General features: G+C 42.1%; 1 long non-coding RNA gene across 1 annotated transcript; it reads left to right on the forward strand.

Moving 5' to 3' along the window:
- The first annotated feature begins 570 nt into the window (after nt 1-570).
- LOC117796658 lies at nt 571-1,263 on the forward strand. Its single transcript, XR_004621229.1, has 2 exons — nt 571-794; nt 1,074-1,263. It is a non-coding gene; the product is annotated as an uncharacterized LOC117796658 (long non-coding RNA).
- Nucleotides 1,264-6,685: the final 5,422 nt, after the last annotated feature.

Below are 6,685 nucleotides of genomic sequence, written 5' to 3' on the forward strand. Positions count from 1 at the left end.
CCCGATTTCACTAAAGATTCAAATTTAAATGCACTTCACTTTATAAATAGACCTAATAATAAAACATGCAATATAATCAGTAAACTCTTTGTATAAATACAAAATCTGTCCCAAAAAAGTTACACAACAATTAATTAAGCACCTACTGTGCCACTGCCATCACACAAAGACCAGAGATGAACAGGCAGTACCTTGTAGGAGCATAACAGGGAGGAAGGACCATGGGATCAGGAGCCTGAAGATGTCAGGAGAGAGCTACACACAGAGAGACAAGGAGTCTTGGCAAGAGAGATCCTTAGAGATTTGGAGCCAGAGAAGGGCACATGAAGAAAGCTGTCTTTGCTGTGACATTGGGAAGGAATAAGAATTTCAACCCAGTGGAACTGAGGCAAGGACAGTGGTGAGGGGAGTCCACAGGGAGCAAAGTCCTCAACAGAAAACTGGTGGGCCTACACAGAAATCGACCTGGAGTTCATATAGGGCAGTCATGTGAGTCAAGATCACAAGAATCCATTTGAGTCATAGATGAAAGTCCATAAGGCTCAAAGTAGGGAGGTCAATAGTGTTGAGAACTGTTTCTCAGCCAGAACAATTGGGCCCTTACCCCGGCTGCCACCCACAAGTGTAGGGTGATGGTCAACTTACTTGACCTCTCTTGCATTGTCTGAAGATGGGAAGAAATGATATGCCCACCTCATGGGGAGGTGTTGCTGGAGAGGACATGACCTCCGGTTGACCCATAGCTGGACCCAGGCAATTGGAGGCTCCTCACCCACCTCCCCTGTCCTTGGAAGGTAAGTTCCACTTCCCTGCTCCACTCCCAGATGCTGCCCCAAGCACAATGCTGTGAGAGAGTGATGTGGTGTTGAGACCATCTGAACTGGGTATGTGACTGAACCCGCTTAAAGCCTCTCTGTAAACTTTCTGATTCTGGCATCAGTATAGAAATCTACCCATCTAGCAGCTACCCAAGACAAGCCTTGTATACAAGCTCCCTTGCTCATGAAACCTGTCACATACCAATATGGAGTGGCTGGTCTTTTCTTTGGTTTCTCCCTCTCCTCTATGTACAGGGGCTGCCTTCAGATTACATCAGGATGATGCAGAGGAAGTTGCCAACCAAGGGGGGTGACCACACATCTCCGTTTTCTCAGAAGAATCATGCTTTATGCTGCTCTCCTGGCACGCCATCCATTTTGTGATCTCCTTCACGCTCTAAAGTACCCTCTTTGGGCCAATAAATGTCATCACCTTCCTTCGCCTTCATTTGTTGTTGTCAAGATTAAAGAAGGGTTGCTTTAGTGCCTTGCCTTGAGTGAACACTCTGTTTTTGTTTGCCGCTCACATTTTATTGAAGTTCGAAAATAGGTAAACACCCATTGCTGCTGGGTTTTGAGAAGATTAATAAAACCAACAGTATGTGGGATATGTTTGACAGAGAAGTTCTGTGTAAATTATATCAGTAAAACTCTTCCAAAAGAAGTCAAAGCAGTACCACATAGCATGGATCAAAATACAGTGCTTTTTATTCAAACGCGGGACTTTTACCTCAGATCTCAACATGACCTTCTCTAGGTCTTTCAGAGAATGTGAAGTTCAACCAACTTGATAGTGGTCTCTGACTCTCCTAGTAGTCCTTCAAGGTTTATTATAAGAGCTTTCTCAATTTTGTAAAATGAATCACTGGCAGCTGACATGTTCATAGCACCTGCTCTGTCCCCAGCCCTGTTTTGAAGACTTATGAAAATCCCAGGACTATGCCTAGTGTACATAGAGACGCAGCCGTGAAATCTCCATACCAGGCTTGGCACACAGCAAGGAACTTTCCTGGTCTAGGAATGGCCTAGATACTGTGAAAAACAACCCTCTCACTGCCTTCAAGATGTCTCCAAGGCCATGGGCTCTCCTATCATTTCTGGTCTAGGTATGTCCCTCTCTCGCTAATTTCTAGACATTGAGATGATCATAATGACGAAGAGGTTCACTTCCAAAGAACATGCCTGAGGTTATGTCCCAATAGCCTTGCAGGTGAGGGGCAGAACCGGTTTTATAGAATGAGTGAAAAAAAAATGTGAGATATCTTCTCCTCAAATACTGCAAATTTGATTCATACCAGTAACTTATAATTTAAAACCATTTAAAGATCATCTAAATTTTAAAATAATTTCTTCATAGGCTTTTGTGCTGATGCATGAAACAATGAGAAAAGGTGGCTCTCACTGAATGTTATTACTTTTATGAAGTGTGGCAAGGTCTGATATGACCAAAATAATGGTGCAGGTTTATCATAGGTCTTGCATGAGCCAGAGGACATGCCAAATATAACTCTCTCTTGCCTCATACTTTCTTTCTCTTACATGAAAAAAGTGTTCAGGGCAAAATCTGTACCTATACTAATTCACCCATACACCATGGTTTGTCTTAATAGCAAATCAACATCTGTCTTACAAATACCCAAACTGAAGTCTCCTTCATTCGTCTAGTTTCTTACCTTCATTTGGAGACCTGACTTAAAGCCCCTTTTTGGAAGGGAAAACATCAGGCTAGGTACACATGCATTTTGACCTTTTGGTTCCTTCTATTTCTCCTTGTCAACACTGGCTTGCCAGTGTGTCCTCTGTGGGCTGAGTTTATTGTTTGTTAATTCACCTGAAAATGATCATCATCTTCAATGGAGAAAACATGAAAGTAAAAAAAAAAATACACCTCTTACTGTGGGCACCATGTACATGATGTGGGACTTTATTTTAATTCATTTATTTCATTTTATTATACTTTATTTATTTTATATCATTTAATTTTATTTTTTTACTGGGTAAGAAACCTCTACAGGGACCTGTTTCCCAGCAGGTAACAGGGCAATTCCATAATATTCTGGGCACCAGGGGGACTCCCCATCAACACCTAGCCAAAAAGTCTCTCATTTCATCACTAAAGTCCTTCATTTGCCTTTGAAATGGAGATTGGCAGCAATGGTCAACTGAGGGAAAGTACACAAATAAGGACATCACCTTCTTCCCTATATCTAGCCTCTCCCTAAATTAGTTTTGATCTTGGTTACTTATGCTGGAGCTGAATGATGGGAATAAATGACCTAAATAATCCAAAGAGCAAATGCTACATTCGTGAGTAATTAACTCATGTCTCTGGCTCTCCCATCAATTTCATTTTCATTTGCTTAACTTGAGCCAACACTGTTTCTCTTGTTCCTATTACCTTCGTATTGTCCCTGCTTAAACTGGTGTGGTTTTTCTCTTTGTATAGAATGAGGCTGTCCTGTGTCTCTCTTGATACCAAGAAGCACAATATGTTTGCTTTCCTTGTCTTGCCAAATACCAAATGCTCCAGAGCCTTTGTAAGCGGTATTCCCTCTGCCAAGATCACGCTTCCCCTTGATATCATTGTCCAGTTGTCCAGGATTTAAAGTCCATCCTCCTGAAGCTTGCTTGTACCTCTCTCTGTACAGGACGCTGCCCCACATGATTGTTTTGTGGTTCTGAAGCAATCACTTTCTGATGCCTCCCAACCCTTTGGGCATGTTTGTTGTCTTCCTTGTGACAAGTAGGCTTTCCAAGGTCGAAATCCTGGTGGAACAACTGAATCCTGGTCACACAGCACAGGCCCCAGTCATGGGGGAGGTCCATGGTTACTGTTGAACAGTGGATGGATGGATGGATGGATGGATGGATGGATGGATGGGTGGATAGATGGAATGACCCATTTATTCGTGATTACCTTGTTTGAAGTCTTGGATAAGCTCTTCACAGAGTGTCTGTCATCCTTGCAAAACCAGGCCTGGATTTATTCTTGCTCATTTTAGAAATGAGGAAAAGGAAGCTTGAAATGACCAGCAGTTTCACTTGCCCAAGGACACTCCGTGACTAGGTGCTGCATCCGAGATTTAAATCCATATCTGCTTAAGCCCAGACCTGGTCACCGTTCCTCCACGCAGCACCTGCCTCTGCTGAGCAACCACTTGCTCTACAGCTTCACGCCATCCTCTGAATCGGTGGAGAAAAAAATCCTAAACAGCTAAAAAAAAAAATTCAGATTTATAATAGACTGAATTAATGAAATTGAGTTAGTTAAATGATATATTCTTTGTAAAAGAGCCTTCAGAGAGAATGAGACATTGTGATCATTTCCCAAATATCAAGCACCTTACTAAAGTGTCTATGGGCCAGGGCAGTCTGCCCCCAAGAGAAAGTATGTGGTATTGCACTGAACCCAAATGGGTGGTAAACCAACTGAGCAGACACACAGGATAGGAAGCAGCATGGACCTTGAAGAAGGAGGAGGGTGGGGTGCAAGAGGATATGAAGACCGCACTAATAATAAAACAACGAGGATGATAAAACAGGCTCACTTTGCTGTAATCTGATTAGTTAGCAAGCACTTTTGCATTAATTTCATCTAAAGTCATGCATGATTATTGCAGTTCCAACATTGTTTTGGATCCAACAAGCTCTGTCTCCTTGGTTTCTAAAAACAGAGCACAGGCTGGCTGGGTTGCAGTTGACTCTTGCTGTCACTTCCTGGTCCAAAGCCAACTTGGTCATGTGACTCATTCTCTCATTTATGGGAGGGATTAAAGTGGTGAACAGGAGAATAAAAGGAGGACTCCTAGGCGCTCACCTCCAAAGTGAGTTCCTTCCTCCCCAACAGACCAGACAACCAGAGCTGCCCTCAACCATGAAGCTTCTGACAGTCCTTGTGCTGGTTGCCCTCCCCCTTTCCTGCTTTGCAGGTGAGTTCTGTGTGGGGAAGATGGGCTTTGGGTCATGTCAGGGCCCTCTGGAACACCTCCTGTTCCCCAAACTCCAGTGCAGAGCATTTCATTTCTCCAGTGTCTTCGTGTTTCCTGGTTACTAGCGTTTGGCTTCTCTGGGCTATGGAGGTAGTGTGGGGGTGTGGAGGGGGCACACATGTTTTCAGGCTTATAGGAAATCCTAGATCCTGAGCTTACTCTGTTAGAATGGAGAACTCAAGACCATTCATCATAATCTCTCTGAATGTATGTGTCTACTGGGATGTAAGAAGATGACCATATCCTAGGGACTCCCAAAAAGGGCTTCATACCTACATAATTGAGACCACTTCCGTATGTTTTCTTCCAGGTTCTGGATGCCCATTTCTAGAAGAAGTGGTTAACAAAACAATCGATCTTCAAGTGAGCATGGATGAATACCAAAACTTCCTTAAACCTTTCTCATCTGGTCCTGAATCTGAGTAGGCCATAGCAGAACTGAAGGAGTGTTTTCTCATCCAGTCAAATGAAACTCTGCACAATGCTGCAGCAATGATGGTAACTATGGTTTCTTATGTTGAGCTCTCAATCCACTGGACAAGGACAAGCAGGCTCTAAGTTTGTCACTCATTGTGCCACAGGAGGGGTTACACATGACTTATTTTATTTCAGTGAATTTAATTGTGGGTGCATGTGAATCTTTTGACATCCAGAAAGCCAGCCAAGGTCCCAGTGCTGACTTGCCTCTTCACTTTGTGGAATCTTTCGGGAATGTAACTTAAAAAGGCCAAAGAGGGAAAAGAATACACACACACACCACACACTTTCTATCAAGGTATAAAACATCTGATTCTTAAGAAGTCCTTCACTTGTAGAAGTGATCAACAAAAAAGATCCCTTCTTCATTGAAGCAAAGAGGAAAATGTTCATAAGAATTTTTTAAAAGTCAAGAAAAAACAAAAGAGAAAGAAAAACAACAACAACGAAAGAAGTAAAGGATATAAATAGACAGGTGAACAGAACAAAGCAATACACTATGCCCTGAGTGTATTTTGGTCAGTTTATTGGAGGAAACTACATCTCAAAATTGTAAAGGAAGAAAGACTTACACATACAAAAATAAAATTAAATACATTGAAAGATACAAAGATGAAAATTAAAAAAAACTTTAACAAAACAAAACAACAACAACAAAAAGAGAATATGATTAGGCAGGTGAATAGAACAGAGCTACACTCTAGACTTTGGGTGTATTTTGGTCTGTTAGAAGAAACTACATCCCAAAATTTTTAAGAAAGAAAAACTGATATACATACAAAAATAAGATTAAATACTATGAAGGGATAGGATGCGACAGTAAAAATGAAAATTAAAAAAACATTTTAAAAAAGGACTTGATGAAATAAGAAGGTGGTTGACAAAGGAAGGAAGAAAACAATTTAAAAAAAAAGAAAAAACATAAAGAAAATTTAAAAAATTAAAGTTGGAAGACGGAAGACGAAAATCATGGGGATAAAGCCATGAGTTCTATTTGCTCTATTCCCCTACTGCTGGATTTCTGCAGTTCTCAGTTGATTGGTAAAGTTAGTCTTGGCTGGATTTTTTTGCTAATCTTCTGGGGGAGGGGCCTATTGCATTGATTCTCAAAGGTCTTTGGCTCAGGTGGAATTGCACCTCCCCTACCAGGGGCCGGGCTAAGTAATCTCCCATTTGCTCTCTGTGGCTTTTGGTCCCTGAAGGCTTTCCTAGCAGCTTTAGAGGATGAGAATGGAAATGGTGGCTTCCCTGGAAATTTCCTCCCCAGAGCCTAAAGCTCAGGGCCCCACTCCTCAGTGAGCCCTGTCAGTCAATCATTCCTGTCTCCCTGGTCTCCAGCCTCCGCACTCTGTGCTCACTGGGCCTGTGATCTACCGAACATTTCTATTTCAGGCATGCGAC

The sequence above is a fragment of the Ailuropoda melanoleuca genome, chromosome 16 (genome assembly GCF_002007445.2).
Source record: "Ailuropoda melanoleuca isolate Jingjing chromosome 16, ASM200744v2, whole genome shotgun sequence".
NCBI lineage: Eukaryota > Metazoa > Chordata > Mammalia > Carnivora > Ursidae > Ailuropoda > Ailuropoda melanoleuca.